Source organism: Pinus tabuliformis, chromosome 1_2 (assembly GCF_031772625.1).
Source record: "Pinus tabuliformis cultivar Carrire ecotype Pingquan chromosome 1_2, CPIR1, whole genome shotgun sequence".
NCBI classification, from domain to species: Eukaryota; Viridiplantae; Streptophyta; class Pinopsida; order Pinales; family Pinaceae; genus Pinus; species Pinus tabuliformis.
This window is the reverse complement of record NC_142298.1, coordinates 743,624,922-743,644,925: the sequence shown is the minus strand read 5'-3', so window position 1 is coordinate 743,644,925 and position 20,004 is coordinate 743,624,922.

Sequence of the window (20,004 nt, the reverse complement as noted above, 5' to 3'; positions counted from 1 at the left end):
CTGGCCTACAATTTTTAAGGATTCGAAGAAATTTGTTCAAGCCTGTGACAGCTCCCAGCGAGCAGGACGAACTAGTGAAGCCGACGAAATGCCTCTGAGGCCACAATTAGTCATTGAACCATTTGAACGATGGGCTCTTGAATTCGTTGGACCCATCAACCCATCATCAAATCAGAGAACATATATTTTGGTAGCCACAGATATGTTACCAAATGGGTTGAGGCCGAAGCGTTGCCTAGAGCTACAGAAGATTCGGTAATACAGTTCCTGTTCCATTTGTTTGTACGATATGGCCTTCCTAGAGAAATAATCACAGATGGAGGACCACAATTTGTCGGAAACAAATTAGCTGCAACACTTAACAATTATCACGTCCAGCACAAAATTACTACCCCATATCACCCGCAGGCGAATGGGCAAGTAGAAAGTAGCAATAAGGTAATAGAATCAATTTTAACAAAGACCATTGCTTCACATAGGCGTGACTGGGCCACCCGACTACCTGAAGCACTCCGGGCCTATAGAACCACTTGGAGAAGCACCACTGGTTATTCACCCTATCAATTAGTGTTTGGGAAGCAACCTATTTTCCCCATAGAATTCGAAATCCAAACACTATGAACTGCACAGGAAGTTGGCCTAGATTTAAGTGAGGCACAAATCAATCGACTACAGCAGATTAATGAATTGGACGAAATAAGGCTCTCTGCATTACAAAACACAGCACTTATTCAGCAGCAGCGAGCTAAATGGCATGATGCACTTATCAAGAATAAAGTCTTTCATGAAGGAGACTCGGCTCTGTTATATGACTCTCGGTTTCAGGATTTCCCGGGGAAACTGCAGACTCGTTGGTTGGGGCCATACGAAATCTAGAAAGTACATGATAATGGGACCCTTACTCTCATCACAATCGATGGTTCTGGATATGCATTCAAGGTAAATGGCCACTGAGTTCGTCTCTATCGCAAGCCACTCACTCGGGAATCCTTCTGTGAGCAGCTACGTCGAGACACTGACATGGAAATTTTAGGAGAGGAAGTAAAATCTTCCTCACCTATAATTCAGTAAGGAACACATTTTTTTTGACTTGTACATAAGTTCTTGTATATACGTTTTCTTAATAATTCTTTGATCTTTCTTTCTTAAGATTGCTTTTACAGTCAGCGTGTTTTTGCTGTTCCTTTTTCAAAAGGAACAGCGTTTCTGGGTTTTTGCTGTTCCTTTTTCAAAAGGAACAGCAGCTGCTTGTTTTCGTGTTTTTGCTGTTCCTTCTCAAAAGGAACAACATTTCGTGTTTTTGCTGTTCCTTTCTCAAAAGGAACAACATTTTGTGTTTTTACTGTTCCTTTTTCAAAAGGAACAGCATTTTTGGGTTTTTGTTGTTCCTTTTCCAAAAGGAACAACAGCTGCTTGTTTTCGTGTTTTTGCTGTTCCTTTCTCAAAAGGAACATCATTTTGTGTTTTTGCTGTTCCTTTCTCAAAAGGAACAACATTTTGTGTTTTTGCTGTTCCTTTTCAAAAGGAACAACATTTTTGGGGTTTTGTTGTTCCTTTTCAAAAGGAACAGCAGTTGAGAGTTATTGCTGTTCCTTTTCCAAAAGGAACAGCAGTTGCTTGTTTTCATGTTTTTGCTGTTCCTTTTTCAAAAGGAACAACATTTCGTGTTTTTGCTGTTCCTTTTTCAAAAGGAACAACATTTTGTGTTTTTGCTGTTCCTTTTTCAAAAGGAACAACATTTCGTGTTTTTGCTGTTCCTTTTTCAAAAGGAACAACATTTCTGGGTTTTTGCTGTTCCTTTTCAAAAGGAACAACATTTCTGAGTCTTTGCTGTTCCTTTTCAAAAGGAACAGCAGTTGTGAGTTTTTGTTGTTCCTTTTCAAAAGGAACAACATTTGCGAGTTTTTGCTGTTCCTTTTCAAAAGGAACAACAGTTGAGAGTTTTTGCAGACAACACTCATGATCTTAGGCTGTTTCTTCTCAAAGAACGGCATCCCAACTATTTGTTTGTATGGATTCTTCTCTTTCAAAAGGAACACTATAGCCATATCTTTTCTCTCAGTGATGATTCATATTGAGGATGTTTTTCGCCCATGATCTCTCCAGTCTTTAAGATACAGCTATACACTTATGCAATGAACATCAATTACAACATGCCGAAGTCAACAGATCATAAAATCGCTATCTTTATAGAGCCTAGTATTGATAAGAGGACAAGAGGAGGGACATACTTACTTCTCATCTCCGTTGTCATTGACTTATTCCCATTGTCCTGGTTGGTTATCTTTATCATGGCGATCTCCTTAAAAAAAAATTTTCTTCTGATTATTACACAGGAATAAGAACAGAGGATTTATATCTTCCTGTTGGGATGATAAGACTTTTTCCACCATTCCGACTCTTAAGGAGTGCTGAACGACCCTTATGTGTAAATAAATAAGAAAAAGTGCTTTGCAAAGAAAAAATGATGATGAATATGGACTATTAATTGTCAAATGCAGGATAGGGGGTCTCATTAAGAGCCAGCCTACCATGATGATCAGGTTGGAAGCGAAGTGGCATTCCCAACATGGCCACCACACCAGGGATATGGTCCAAAAGGTACACTAAATAAACAGACCTTGGAACAGGGGGTCTCATCACGAGCCAGCCTGCCCACGTTTCGCACCTTCCTTGTGAATGGCATTATGGCTATCTGGTTACCAAGCCAGCATAATGGCCTGCGTTTTGACAAAATACTTTTTATACACATACAGGATCATGGTTCCAGGGGTGAAATAAACAACTCTTCCAGGGTTATAAACACCTATCGGCAGCAGAGCTCTGTTAATGGTATCGAAGTCATAATGGTTACACCAACAGGGATGATATTAATACCTCTTTGTCTCTTCTATCCTATGAATAATTCATATTTTATTTCCCGATGAACATATCGCACGAACACTCATTACTACCAATCATGGCAAGGGAACTGACAATGACCTCTAGGGATTTCGTACGATTGACAGACGTCCCATCCCCCGGCCTCGCATCATATTACGCAGGCTCTTATGTAAAACACGATCCACCTTTTTGCCTCGATTTCGGTATTTCGTTGTCCATCTAAAACATGGTGTAATTCTATATGCTGTTCCTTTATGACTGGTTACACGATGGCTGCTGCTCCTCTATTTGACGGCTGGGGCAGCCTATCGCATCGTGGAGGGGAAGGTAATCTCATTACTCCACGAGTTACGTGTCAGTACAGCATTCGGGATAGATAGTGTACGAAAGTATGGCATGGTTTAACGGTATGATAATTCTATTTTACGCAAAGTTGCCATCCACAATCCATTTTTGCTACATACTCTGTTTTTTTCCGCGACGATCACCTTCTCTGCATCCCAAAACAGCACAGGCAGTTGCTGTTCCATTGAGAATCCTTAGTAGAACCATGGGAGGAAAGGTAGTCCGAAGCGAACCTCAGGAATTGACAGCCTCTGCTGCTGCCCGGGAGATCCTGGAAAAGGCTGGATGGCTGAATTATTTCAGTCGCCTACAAGAATCAAATGAGACAGAGGCGTTGTAATTTCTGCAAAACTTGCAAGAGGACTACTCCATAGTAAGAGGAAGGCGGATAGCGGTCACTGACGATGTAATTGCAGAAGTCTCAGGCCTACTAGCCACTGGACCTGTATGGACGCTGAGGAAAGAAAGATTGCAGAAGATTATGGAGATTTTCCAGGATGAAGGCCAAAGCTTGACAGTGAAGGGGAAGGGAGTTCTGCCAGCAACGTTAGGAGAACCCTGGACCGAACTAGCAAGGATAGTACAGAGCTATATTACTTGCGAAGGAAGGAAGGACGTGGTAAGACCACGCCATCTTAAACTCTTAGCTATTTTGAAAGAAAAATGTTCTGTAAATATGCCTGCACATTTAAATTCACTATTTCATGATGCGGCCCGAAGCCTGAAAACGGCACAGCATGTAGAAGCAGTTGTTAGCCACCATGGATTGATTCGATTGATAGTGAGCCATAGTCTCACTCAACAGCAAAGCAGCTGGGAGGAGCTCGTTGCATTGATCGAGGGGAAATTGGCTGCACCACCCCCAAAACCTAAAACTTCCTCCAACACACTAGAACGATCAGAGCAACGCAGAGAAGTGGCAGTAGGAAAACGTGTCGCTGCAAAATGAAAGCATTCTTCAAGTACACCGGAGCGACCAGAAAACCGCAGAGAAGTGATAGCAGAAAAACCTGTTGCTTGTACACCTGAACAACCAGAGAAAGCAAGAAAATCAGTCCGGCTAGCTCGAATACGAGGGAGGCTGGAAAAGATTCGAGAAAGCACCAGCCAACCAATTGAGATTATAGACGAACCTCCAGAACCAGAAGGAATACCTTCCGAAGAAAATGCTGGACAATCTAGGGGCGAAGCTGAGCAAGCCGGAGGAGGAGGTGAGGAGAGAGAAGTGCACTCCAAAACAGAAACAGAAGCTGAACACTCCAAGGCAGTCACTGAACAGGACAATCGGGAGGAGGACGTAGCACAGCCAGAAAGCAGCCCGCTGCGAGACCCTGTGGGTGAAGAAGAATTGGCCGCAATCCTAGCCAGTTTGGGGGAATATGGCCAACCCTCCAGCCCTGCAGGTCCTCCCGATGAACCTCCAGAGGAAGACATACCTGAGGGTTCACATGCAGAAAAGGAAGGAGAAGAAAACCCGCCCGTTCATGAGGAAGAAATAAGGGACACCAACCGGGAACAATCTGTTCCCGAGGCACCAGAAGAAATTCTAGATAGAGTAGGAGCATATTTAAGGGCCAGTAGCAAACTCTCTGCTGAAGCAAGGGAAATCAAGAAATTAAGGACTAAATAGCAGAGGCTGCTGAACACGAGAGCCCAGCTCCGACAGCAAATTCGGATTTTGAAAGCCAGTCTAAGGATACAAAGGACCACAAGGAAAAGAAAGAGGACCACTGCAGCAAAATCTCGCAGAACAAGAAGACGAGGAACTTACAGTTGCACTGTTGGTAAAAACCCGATTGGGAGACTTGCTGCTGTTCCAAATGACATTGAGGAACAAACTGCTGTTCCAATTGTCACATAAGAACAGACTGCTGTTCCAAATGACGCTGAGGAACAAACTGCTGTTCCAATTGTCACTGAGGGACAGACTGCTGTTCCAATTGACAATGAGGAACAGACTGCTGTTCCAATTGATAATGAAGAACAGACTGCCGTTCCATTTGGGGCAGAGGGACAGGATGATGTTCCATTAACAGAGGAACCACATCAACCTTTCATTCATGTTAAGAAAGAAAAGGAGAATAAGGAGATCCAAACAGAGGCACCGCCCTCAGGGGTGATCCGGGTTCTGAACTCCAAACAGCATAACAAAAAGGTTCAGGTAAAACTCCCGGCCTCTACGGTCCTATGGAAAAAGGATCCAAAAACAAGAACCTTGCACAAGATGATGAAGCAAGCTCAGCAAGGAGCTGAACAGTTGAAGGAACAAACAGTCCCCCGGGAGAAATATGAAGAGTTGCAACAACAACTTCGAGATATTAGTCAGTCCGAGAGCCAGGCCTTCGAAGGCTGGCAAAAAGAGCAAGAAAAGGTTGCAAAGGTAACTCGTCGATTAGATATTGTTGTTAGGCAGATGGACACTGTGTGTTCTTTGTATAATGACGTTCTGGCCTGTAGGGCCCCTGCTAAAAACTATGCTTTATTTTTGCTTGAACGATATTTACGATTAAAGATAAAAGCTGTCAGGGCAGGTGCCCCTATACAAATCAATACTGTTAATGATTTCATAGATTGTTGCAAGCATTACGGAGTTAAGGTTCAAAGGTTACTATGTGAATTTTACTTGGATAACCTCATGCTAGACCAGGAAACTGATTTAATTCCTGGCCCTTTTGTTGGGGACATCCAATTGCAAGCCTTCATTTCCTTCGGGGTTAATCAGCTAAAATGGCTCAGGGCTTATAACACTTTTCAGAGACAGGAAAATAGCCTAGACTTGTGGGTAAGAGCCGAGCCTAGAGACCCAGTACTGTTATGGAGAGCACATAGGAACCTTATGAGATCCCCGGGTGTTATGGAGACACTAGGACCCATGCACGAGGACCTAATCCGACAAAATCTGGAATATTTTCTGACCATTAAAGACCTTGCCATCGATGTTGCAAAATTTCGATACCAGACTTCGAACCCAAACATCCAGCTCAGGGAACCATTCAGATATGAAAATTTTGAGCTAGCTGCCAGCCGATTGAACCTTTATGGCGAGCGTATTTTGCAAGCAGGGCCATCCTGGTTAGGGTATCGATTTCGTAGTCCAATTATTTGGCACCCTGCAACAGGATATCAGGCCTTGTATGAAATGCCTGAAGGTCAAACAAATCAGTTCTCTGATGATCTAGTTGCTCATCATGGCTGTAGGCCTCCACACGAGGTTCCCTCTCCAGCCTACTCTCTTACCGCCTTGCATGTCAACTATAATGTTTTCATGAGGGCATGAAACAGGGTAAGCAGGGGGGTGTGTGGAGCACTAGAAAGGTATGTTTTTGACGAACAATTTAGTGACTTTTCAGTAACAATTGTAACCCTTTCTGCATAATGAACTTAAAGAAATAAAGAATTTTATAGAATGTGTGAGAATTAGTATGGAAAGCTTAATCGCTGATAATTGTTATTTTTTCATGCAGGAAAGGGTGGAAACGAAGGGCTGCCATTCGAAAGGAAAAGACAAAGAAGGAATAACGGCTGTCCCTTTAGGAGGGAACCAGATGCGAACAAGATCGAACAGATCGAAGCAAGATGACCCTGGAAAGAAAGAAGGATTATCAATTCGGCGAAACAGGGGAAGAAAAGTAAAGGATTAACGGCTTGGCGAATCCCTCAGGATCTTTGATCCTGAGGGATCGCTGTTTTGCTTATTTTTGCTACCTAGATACCTCTGTCGTTTCTCTTATAAGAAGGGACATCAGTGTTAAGCAAAGGGACTCTTTGTTCATATATGTAACTGTGAATTTCGGATTCAACTTTGATCATCGACTCTCACTAAGACTTATTTCGCTGTACATTTGTTGATGCATTAATACAAAAGACCTGGTGTTTATTTTATCTCTGCGTCTGGAGTAATCTAAGGCGGTGTACCGTTGGAAGCTAAGGGCCCGGCTCCGAAGGACACTTGCTTTTGTATCATTATAATTTGGTTTTTGTGTGGTTTGTTTATCTTTACAGTTTGGTAATCTGAAGCGTTTTTCATATGCTATTCCATGCTCTGTTACAATTAATTCATTAATGGTTTCTTTCAAGAAGTGATTCTGGATTGTATGAGTGAATCTTTTCAGAGTCGATTGCATGCCAACTGTTCCTGTTACAGAGCCTTCATATTGAATATTGCTGTATTAGATTCATTTGAAATCTCAATTATTGGAATCCGGAAGTGATATTATTCTATTTGGGAACATAGTCATATTCTCTTTAATCATCAGATTGCTATAGTAAGTGTGTTGTGTATATATGTTTTATGATTGCTGTTCCATAATTCATTTGTGAATACTGTTCCATAAAGTATAATTCATTGAAGTTGCTTTCGAAAGAAGATTGCTATTTGGTTGCAGAATGTGAGTTTAATTCAATAGAGCAAGCTTAGTCTGACTCGCGAGATTTAGTTTATTGGATTGCTGTTCCATTTATTGCTGTTCCATTTATTGCTGTTCCATTTCAGATTTGCTGTTCCATTTTCTGTTTGCTGTTCCATTTTACTTTCTGCCGTTCCATTTACTTGCATTTACTGTCTTGGTGTGAGAGAAGGTCTAAGGCTGTAGTGAGCCTCAGCAAGTCGCTGCCTAGCTCCCAGACCTATGGTCCATGCTCTAATTTCCTTTCCATCAGTTTCTAGAGGGATGGGTTATCGCTTCCGTACCCTTGACTGATAAGCTGCTTTGTGTGATCTTATTCTTTTAAGCAATTTAGTCATAAGTTTAGCATCCGTTTACTCTTGTATTTCCTAGACACTGTACTACTAAGCATTACTCTGACGAATAGCCTCGGATTGAGTTACTCTTTGCAATAACAACGCGTTCCCGGATTGACTTATTAATGTGGCGTAACTAGAGGTGAAAGAGACCCTTGTTACAGCTCTACCAAAAGCAGAAAAAGTATGGTTAGCATGTATTTTCCTTTGTAAATGAGTTTTATAAGGAATAGCACCGAATGAAGGTTTTTACATGTTAATATATGTAACCAATGGTTAGTAAGAGAGACGTATATATATATATATATATATATATATATATATATATATATATATATATATATATAACGTCCCTCTTACTAACCATATATATATATATATATATATATATGATTTAGGGGTTAGAGAAGGCTTAATGAGAGGGTTTTAATTCCCGATAGAAGGATTAAGAAGGATGAGTCTAATAGAGTCATAAACAAAGGCTTGAGGGTCATTTAAAAGTATCGATAGGAGGTTTTGGCAGGGTGATTGAGTTCTGATACAAAGGAACTGATAAATGAGGGCCTTAACCATGTATGATTTGATGTTTTGACTCCTTTGTGGGTCAAACACCTGGGACAATTGTGTTTATGCATTTTTATGCATACTGTGGGTATAAGTGGGGGTAACCCTAAGTCAATCATGAGTTGTAGACATGATTCTACATGAAAAGGAGGTAGTTATTGAAGAACAAGTAAGCTATTAAAGGAATTGACAATGAGCTTAGATGACAAGAATGACCTTTCATCTTTGAATTTTGTCAAGAGGCTTATATTTAGGACTTAAACCATGAATCCTTCTAGAAACATGAGATTCACTGGTCATAATCAAGTTATCATGATTGACATGATTCTTGATATGCCTCTCTATGGCTTCTCTTCTCTTGCAACTCAATATCTTGAGCTATAATGGCCTAAGCATACTCTAATTCTACTAGAGTATGTGCATTTTCAAGGATGAAATTTAATAATGAGTGCAAAATATTCCTCTAAATATTCAATTGGATTGGAAGATTTGGTTGATTAGGAGATCGAATGGTCATATATCTAGAAATAATAATTGTAATGCAACCCCACCTAATTCCCACTAGAACATAGGTTTGAAGGAGGTGGTTACTATACTAACCCAAAATCTAAGGTAGCGTTATGGAAATGGGGTCTAAAACTTTTGATCTTTTTCAACTTCCTTTAAACATCATATGGATTATTTCATCGCGTTTCTCTCGTCAAGACAATTCTGACAATATAAATTTTATCTCGATCCAACCTCTGGATTGAAATTTATACCCATTTAAAGTTTAGAGCCACATCATTAATCTTCCATCTGACGTCCATGTGGTTGTCCCAGGCAACCTCCTCACCACCACTTGGCATGAGTGCAATAACTATCAGCGTGTTCATGATCTAGGGTCATAACATATAATATGTGTGTGTGTGTGTGTGTGTGATTTTGTGTACGTTTAAGCCGTCGACCAACTCATACTCCCTCTCTGATGTAAGTGCATAGTACCACTACCGCCACATCACCTTAGAGATAATCCTATCTTGAAGGAAAATACCTTAGAAAAAAATATGCCTCACCAAGTTCTTAAACTACTGAGGTTCGAGGTTCTGAGCTGTCGTCACGTCACCCCAAAGGAAACTCACCCCGGAAAAAACTCCATATCTGAGGAGACTCCCCCTCAGAGAAAACCAATCTTGGTGAAAACTCCATCTCGGAGGAAACTATCCCTTAGAGAAAACCAATCTTGGTGAAAACTCCATCTCGGAGGAAAAAATCCAAGAAGAAACTCCGAGAGACTTTGATCTAGCTCTCTGAGACTAAGATCTTGTAGACAAATGATGGAAGGAGTGTTTGTTAAGAGATGGGAATGCTCTTTGTTCTCAATGTTGGCACTTCAAGGCAGATAGACATAATTATAAGTACTGTAGGTGATGAGAACCATTTCCATGTCAGGAAAAACTCTTGACATTATTCCTTGGCTAAAACCATATCGAAAGATCGACACAAGAGGTGATATTGTAACTTATGAGTAGGAGCTTAAACACCGAGGGCTATTAGCAATGGGGATTTCTCCTGTTACAAGTTATAATCCACCATCAAAGAGACTTACCTCATGGATCGACTACAATCGTTTTGCCAAAAATTGAGCCTACTCCAGGGCTCGACTCATCACCCTTAAGGTTGTTATATGGCCCATTTGGATCTATCTCTCCTGAGATTAGAAAAATAGTGGGACATGAATTAATAGCCAGTTCTGTAAACAATACTATGAATAGAATATGGATTTTCCCTTTCATAATTAATAAGGCCCATCGAACAAATAGAAGCTCATAAAAATTCAGTGTGTAGGCCTCATAGGCTAATAATAATAGGCGTAAATCAAGACCATCTTAACTCAGAGATCTCTTAGTCTCTTGGGTTAATCATAAACATATAATAAACTCTTGTAAGAAACAACAAACCATATAATGCTAAAAAATTCCTACAAAAAATTAACTTTCGACGGGAAAACTAAAAACCTCATGCCCTATTCAATTCGCAGGATTAAACGACACATGTGAGCATTATATTAATATCACTACATACTTATAGCCAACACAACAATTATGTAGAAATTGCAACCACTCAAGATTTCACACTAAAAAACAAGAGGCACATTCTCTCTAGCTTCCTGCAACAATCTATTAGCTTCTCTAGTTCTCTTTCACTCCCCTTTGGAATATTCTGATTGCGTTGGTGCCTCCACTCTAGCTCCTATTTACTCCATTGCATGTGGCTGCTACACAACCTCCTGAAGCTCATCATGAGGCTCCTCCTTTAGAGCTAGACGATCTTACTCCGGTGGGATATTGAGCTATTATTCTAGAGAGCATCTCATAGCCTTTTCCTCATTGAACTTGACATCTCTCCTGAAAATGGTCATCATTAGTGAAGGTAAATACACCTGGTAATTGTGTTGAGTTTCATTATATCCTACAAAAAGTCCCAACTCTGGTGTAGGATTAAGTTTCTTCCTCGAATCCTTGGAGACATGAAAATAAACTGAAGCTCCAAAAATTCTAAAATGAGACACATTAGGCTTTCTCCTAGAGAAGTCTTCCTCCGGCATGATCATGGCAAGTATCCTATGAGGACTACGGTTCTGCAAGTAGACTATTGTGTTGCATGCTTCTACCCATAGATGTAATGGTAGCCCCTGATCATGCAACATGGCCCTTTCTTCTCCCACTATGCTCATGTTCTTCCTCTCAACTAACCCATTCTGCTGTGTGTTATGCTAGGTGCTATCAGTTCTCTTTGAATACCTTATTTGGCACAAAAATATTTAAAGGCATGTAAAAATAATTCACCTCCATTATCGCTCTTGACATCCTTCACTTTCTTCCCAGTCTCCTTCTCAACCAATGCCTTGAATTCAACAGATTTTGAGAAAACTTCATCCTTCTTCAACATGAAGAAGATCCAAAATTTTTCTAGAGAAATCATCAATAAAAATAACATAATACTTATGTTTTTTTGTGGAGGTTGTAGAAAAGGGTCCACAAACATCAAAGTCGACTCACTCCAAGATTACATCTACTCTCCTTTCTCTGCCATGGAATGTTGATTTGACATATTTCTCTAATGTGCAACCCTTGAATACATCCTACTGGTCAAGGGAGCCTTTAGGGAGACCAGTGGTAATTTGTTGCATGAATTTTAAGGCACCATGGTGTATATGACCTAATCTCATGTGCCAGATGTTTTAAACATATCGACTCTACACTTTTTTAGCATTACTGCTCAATGTAATGCAATCTCCCACCTAAAGTTTGTATAGGTTCTTCACCCAAACCCTGATCTGCTTCACTTGTCTAGTAGCTATGTGTCTTAAAAAAAGATTTCCCTTTACTAAAAATAACATCATAGCAACGATCCTCCAATACTCCTACAAAGATCAGGTTCTTCTTTAGCCTAGGTACAAACATAGCATCTTTGAGGTGGAGAGTAGAGGCATTCTTCCTCTCAAAGGTGTGAGTACCAATTCCTATAGCACTTTACCTCCCATCATCCCCCATTGCGACATGCATCTGGAGATCCTTCTCCTCCAGGCTACTAAAAAACTCCTTGCACCATGTCATATGGAATGAGGCATCGAAATTAAGGTATCATACACTCCACATAACAATGATGGCCATGCATGCTCTTAGGGTAAAGTCTAATTCGAATTGTGAAGCCAGAGATTCACCTACTGCTTCTCTTGAAGGATTCTTGTTAGACTTCTCGTGCAGAAATTTTGTTGCATAATTCCATTATTCATGGTAGTGGAAGCATTTTGTCTTGCTCAAGTATTTCCTCTTGCCATTATTTTGGCTGGATTTAGGTTTTCTCTAGGTCTTCTTTCCTTTTCCCTTCTTCCCTTTCCAACAAATGCAAAATTCCCATCATCCTTCGCTTTGGATGACATTCCATCTCTGTTATTTTTCCTCAACTCTTCTTGAACCAATTCAAACCACAATCTTTCCTAATTCGGTAATTTTTCCCTTCCATTCAAAGAGTCCTAATAGCTATCCCAAGATTTTGGAAGGCCTAGAAGAGCTAGGCTCACCAGGTCATCTTTTGTAACATTCACCCCAACCCCTCCAAGCTCATCTTGAACTTGTGTAAACTAGAGAGATATTATGGAATAGTATCATTCTTCTCCATTCTTAGGTTTCGAAGTTTGTCTTTCAGGGCCAATTTCCAGAATGGTCACTATTATGTTTTAATAGCTTAGTCAGTTTCTTCCACATAGAAAATGATGTCTCTTTTCCATGGAGATTTGAGACCACATGGTCTCTCACACCTTCTAAAATAATTATCCTAGCCTTTGCAACATCCTTCTTCCATTGGGCTAATTGTTGTGTGTCCGACTATGGAGGTTTTGCAATATCAGTTTTAGCTTATTCTAGCACATCATTATCATCAAGTGCTACTTCCATTCAATCCTTCCATGAACTAGTAGAAAATGAGAAATTAGTGACTAGGTAACTAAAAACATTAGTCACCACAACTTTTCCAAGTGAAATACTACAAAAAATGAGCAATCTTAAGTGATTGAACTAGAAACAACTATCATAAATCACTAATTTAGTTGCGAGTTAAAATATGTGACTAGCTAATAAGTAATACAACTAAAAATGACTAACATGAATGACTAATTTAGTCTAAGAACAAAAATACAACTAACTAACAAGTACTACAATAATATGAATCAGTTTTTTATGTTAGTCATCTTAATTGTGTCAAGCAATCTAAACTTATTAGTGATAGGGGATTGAAAGGTTATTAAAGACTGGTTGAAAGGTTATCTTCCTTAAACACTTCTTCATCCTCACATGGTGTATAGGTGAGCCAACTTTGCATTATTTATCTCTAATAATTTGTAATTTTAAAAATATATTTTTAATAAAAAAATTATTTTATGTATTTTTTAAAAATCTAATCATTGAATCTAATTGGATCTATTTCCAACTTGAAATTAATTTGAAGAAAATTTTTAATTTTTAAGACTATAATATCAAATAAAAACTACTTTAATTTCATATTAACCAACCTAGATCTGTCTTAACCTTGGATCTATCAAGCGCCGAGAGGGATCCAATCTGTCAAGGTGAAAACTTTTTTTTCTAGTGCAAAACTTGAGGAAAGGTTTGAACCTCGATATATTGGATCCCTCTCAGAACTTTATAGTTATAGGGTTAATGATATAATACTATATAATATCTATATTTTTATTTGTGTCTCTTTGTTATTCCCTCTCTCTATCTCACCCCACAAACATACACACACTCTTTCCCACTCTCTTCCCCTTCTTTGTCTATCTCTCTCTTCCCATTCTCTCCCTCTCTATCTATATCCTTCTCTCTATTCCCTCGCACTCTCCTCTCTTCATTACTCTCTCTCCATGAATTCCTTGTCACCCCCGCTCTCCCTTCACCTTTATCCCTATATGTTTTTCTTGTTCCCTCCCTTTCATGCCCCCTCCAATTCCATCTCTCTCTCCTCATCTCTATCTTCCTTCCTATCTATCCCTTATCTCCCACCTCCCTCTATCTCTCCCCCCCATATCACTCTCCCTCTCTCTCTCTCTATCTCTTCTATCCAACTCTATCACTATCTCCCCCCTACCTATCCTTATCCATATCTATGTCTCTATATCTCTCCCTTCCCCTTCTCTCCCTATCCCTATCCTCTCCTCTTCTTTCTCTTCCATCCTCTCCTCTCTCCCTCACTCTCTCGCCATCTCTCCCTTCTCACTCGTCTCTCTCTTCACCTCTATCTCTCTATGTCTTTGTTCTTTCCTCCCTCTCTCTCCCACTCCAACTCCAACTCCATCTCTCTCTTTCTCTCTCCTCTCTCTTCCTTTCTCTCACTCTCTCTCTCCCACCTCACACTCTCCCCCCCCCATCACTCTCTCTTTCTCTCTTTCTCCACCCTCCAACTTTTTCACTATATCCTTCTCTCTCTCTGCCCCCTCTCCAACTCTCTCTTAAATTTGATCACATTGTATTGTGTCTAAGAAATTATCTAAATAAAAAAAGTTAATTGGTTATAAAATTTTAAACCTATATTTTCAATCAATCATGTCAAATAAAATAAACTAATGAAAAACTTTAAAAAATCATGCAATATATTTAATCTATTATAATTAGTCAATTTTGTTGCTCTCATCCCTTCGATCCTTAGCTAAGATGGATCTATGCTGGTTCTTTATATATATATATATATATATCTTTATATATATATATATATATATATATATATATATATATATATATATATATATATATATATATATATGGATCTATGTCGGTTCTTTATATATCTAATTAGTCAATTTGCTTGCTCTCATCCCTTCGATCCTTAGCTAAGATGGATCTATGCCAGTTCTATATATATATAGAACTGACATAGATCCATCTTAGCTTAATTTTATTAAAACCTTAATTTAATTTCTATGGGAATATTTTTAGTAGCCATGAGGATAGAGGGTTTAGATATGTCTCAAATTGTAACATTTTCCCTTTTAGGTTCAATTACAAAAATGTTGTAAAATTAAATTAAAATAAAATATTTCTACTATGAAATAAGTTATGGTTTTTTGGCATGTGGTATTGATAAGCCATGGTATTGGACCATGGTATTGTAATAAATCGGATTTACAAGTTAATATCCATGTAAAGTGAGGGTGAATATCCATGGTTAACAATCTTGTCATTTTGTTATAAAATATTTTGATTGTGAAATAATTTATGTTTTTTGGGCATGTGGTATTGACCCATGGTATTGTAACAAAGACTATTTTTTACAAGTTAATAATATCTACCATAATGAGGGCTGAATATCCACGGTTAAGAATCTTGTCATATTGTTATAAAATATTTTGGTTGTGAAATAAGTTATGGTTTTTGGACTTGTAGTATTGTTAAGCCATGGTATTGTAATAAAGCCTATTCACAAGTTAACAAAAAAATCAAAATATAACAAATTTAATTTTATTATTTTTATTAATTTAACTTTTTATTATTAATTGAAGCCATATTTAAATGTTTACACTCATCCCAATATCATTTTTAACTTCTTCTTCTTATTTTTAATTTAGTGTCTTACGCAAAGATAACAAATTATTATTAAAAATAAATCATTTAACCCGATTGCAATTTATATATTTTATTTTATATTGTAAATATTTCTTTTATTTTTTCCACTGTAAATATTTATTTTCCTTTTCATTTCTAGTTTGTGTTCAAATAAAATATTCACAAATTACAACATCACATTGTAGCACTACATTTTTCTCTTTCTTGTTGATATTTGCGTGGAAATTCCAGAAGAAGGAAGACCATCAACGTGATCTATGAATTTCATGGGATTCGAACGATTAGATGGAGGAAGGGCAAGGTCATTGGGCATGGAGATTTTGGTCATTTGTACATGGGTATGAATTTGGACTCTGGAGAGTTCTTCGTTTTTACTAAAGATGATTTTTGTTCTTATGGGTAAACAATTTCGAGGGTTTATATGATCAAAGCATAAATTTCATCTAGAGTTGATGGTTTAATGATTATGATAATGAAGATCTTGATTGCGGCCAATAATTCATCAAAAGACAATGGACAAGTAAGCATTTTCAAATCAGTTTGCTCCTCCCTAACTTTTCTAGGGTCAGAATGCATGAATTTTTTTCTTTTCACTTTTTTTTTAGTGGTTTATTTTTTGTGTAATGGAATCTACCATGCCCAAATTCAAAGGTCTCGAGTGATGCAAGAAAATTTCCTAGTAGGACCTTCCTCAAACTTTGTTACATGAAACTAAAATTTCTTGTAATCATGAACATAAAATCTGTTTTGTTTCATCCTTAGATTCTGATCTTAATGCCTACAGTTTTAAACAATGTTACTATATTTTAAGTAGAATATACTTAGATCCATTAAACCTTACAACTCTCCAAATCTTAAGTTAATTTCTGCTAAAAAGAAGGAACCTGAATGGCTTTTTCAATTTAGACTCAATGCTTACAAACAATGACTAAAAATGGAAGAACCCAAATGGTCTGACAACTTTTACCCACCCATAAATTACCAAGTCCTTTTTTATTATTATGAACCTAATTAGAGAGAGTAGGAGAAGAAGAGGAGCTTGGATGAGGTGGACCTTGACCTGCTTAATAGTTTTCAAAAGTTGGGCATGCCCTTGACTAGAAGAAGAGATTGACCAACGTTGTTGTAGATATTGTTTTTGACAGTGTTTTCATTGCTACCATGCTTAGGTAGACTCTATATGCAGTTGAGGTTATCTTTTGTTTGTTATAAGAGGTAATTCGAGAGTATCTTGATCTAGTTAGGAAGTAGCTTGGTAGGGTGTTCCTCCTGCTGATAACTATTATTCTACATTGTATTTTTTATAGTGATAACTCCTTCTATTAAATCCCTAAGCACACTTTGTCACCCATGGAAATATCCACTTATTTTAGGATGAATGAGATGGAGACAAGGTAGTTTGAGAGGACTCTTATTGTTGTAGATGAGAGGAGTTCTACGAGGTGAGAGGAGTTATGTGACATATACTGAAGGATGCACTGCACCATTTTATGACACCAATCATCTCCATGCCATAGTAGTGGATCCCTATTGCACTGAGGGAGAAATGATAAATTATTCCACTGTAAAGAATTGGTATGTTGGAGACGAGCAATTCAGACATGGGATTTATAATTTTGTTACGAAAAGAGGTCTATGCGATGGAGAAAAATCAAGGATTTTGTAGACCTGAGTAGAGACTGGTTCAACAATCACCTAGAAATACTCAAGCATTGTTTTGAAAGGCGATGATGCAATTGGAGAGTTCTATTCTATTTCCTTAAAAAATAACTATCAATAGGGGGGACAAAGATGATCCATATCAGGAAGAATTGCAGGAGTAGTATTGTTTCTAAAATTATATCTATAGACAAGTCAAGGAACTTCTATAGAGGATTAGTGTAGGTGCAACCAAATTCTCATAATGAAAGGAATTTTTCATAGTGTGATTCGATGATCATCGGTGACCAGGCAATTACTAATACTTATCGTTACATTCAAGTACAATTTGAGTTGCATTCTAAAGTCTCTAATTTCATTTATTCATAGTCCTTTGTGTGTCCTTGTCTCTCTTAATTTTATTGTGGTAAGATTGGAATGGGTTAAAAAATAAAGCATATAATTGAGTAAAATAGACACCTACATGTCACTACATGCCATTGTGCATACTCTCTATTTTTGATACAATTAGAAGTGAGCAATATGATGTGTGCACAACTAAAAATCCTAGTAGGCATGATGAATCCAGTCTTAGCATGGAAATCGAAACCAAAAATCATAAAATATCAATAAATTTGTGACACGAAGTAAAAAACACAATAAAGATTATATGAAAACATTGTTTATTGAGTGCAAGATAATACTAATATTTCATAATTTTCAGATAAGATCGTCAGTGCAAATATTTACTATAATATTCCAACTCTGAAAATTGGTTGGCCCAACTCCATTTTTAGCCTATTTAAAGTAAATAGTTGCACTGACCATCTTTTTTTTTTTTTTTTTTTTCCGAAGGTGGCAAAACCTATCAAACTCAGGTGTCAAACCAACAGTGAGGACAACCATCTCTGGCTGCTATCCGCGAATGTCGATTTGACTCATCACCGTTATCAAGGAAAACCACGCCACCTGTAATAACCCGCTGGTGGTCCGTAAGGGAGCAGGCTTTCACTCCTGCCAGATGCCTCTGGGTCTTGGGCCGTTAACCTGTTTCCTTACGTCCGAGGAAGACGAGCTCTTAGCCAAGCAGAAGCAGTTTTACGGCATACTCCAGGCCGGCACTGACCATCTTATATTCAAGTCAATAACATTATAGTAAATTATGAAATATGAAAATAATGAAATATATTTACTATAATATTCCAACTCCATTTTTTTTTATACTTTTCAACATTTTAAAGATTTGGCTATTTTAGTGTGATTATGAAATTAAATAGTTGATATTGTTTAAGACATCTTCTATTTGAAATATTTTGAATTCTTAAGTGGGATCTTGGGTAGGTTTTTGTTACTACCATATATCATGTTTTAAGTAGATGGTGTTTTATAATTCACCCAAGGGACTTTAGGAGAAACCTTGAATTGCATGCTTGCTTCCATTATACATCTAATATTTGCAGCATTTTCCACGTGAAGAACCCAATAGCCCATGTTGAACATGAAGAAAGTACCTCAAAAATTAGGGAATATCATTTATTCTATTTCCAAAGGGGGATAAATCCAGAGAAGGCAACGACAACTATCATAAATGGATTTTATTGGGTTGTATTTAATGAAATCCCACTAGAATTTTCTACTAAAGTAAATCAATTGATGAATTTGAAGCTTGAAGGTAGTGTGGAATAGGTGTTGCAAGGTATCTCTATAACACTATATATATATCTACATATATATATATATATATATATATATATACATATATACACACACATGATTCTAATTCAATGAGACAGTGTCGCAATAAAACTATTGTCCAGTGACGGGTGCTAGATGTAGATTTCTCATGTCCTGCAGGTAAATCATATCATTATATTTCTATTAAATCTTGGAATGTGTTGAAAGTTTGTCTTAGATAAAGAAATATGTATGTACTCTTGAATTTGTCTATGTTTTAATAAGATCAAGAATAATGTTTTCATTGAAAATAATTGGGATCTACCATGTAAGTTTACTTTACTACATGAAATTCTTGATTTGTTAGATCCCAACTAGTTCGGGTTGAAATTATTTTTGTTGTAATGAGATTAAGAATAAAGTTGTCATTTTAATCACTGAAATATACCATGTAATATCTATTCACTACATGAAATTGTTTATTTGTTAGAGCCCAACTTATTAGGATAATGAAGAGTCCTCTTTCATGACAATATTTATGAATGCTCTATTCTTGCTCAAAGAATTACATATTACGGAAAGGTGGAAAATAAATGAGATGCAAATGAATGGTTTCTTCTTTAAAATGTGTGGAGGGAGTATAAAATCATTTTCAGTCGCGTTCAAATATTCTGTAGCACCCACTAAAGTGCTTCATTTTCCTCCTAGTTAATTCCATTTCTACTATCTCAATGCTTCTAGAAGTCCTTCTCCAAAGTGATCTTTTGACTATCTTGGAGGGAAACTGATTACTTGATTGGAACCCATGGATCAAAATTTGATTAGGAGCAAGGGATGAGAAAGCTTCATATTCTTCAATATATTCCGCAAGTTTAAATACTATCGAATGATTTCCTTTCTGTTTACTTGATACAACAATCACTTGAGAATTTGCTAGGATTTTGAGACCTTTTTCAATGAATTTTTTCTTCTTCTGAAAGTTATGTTCTTAATTAAAGAAATTAAAGAAAAGGTGAAAATGATGCAATGGAAGAATTTTCCATTTTAGTGCCTAATAAT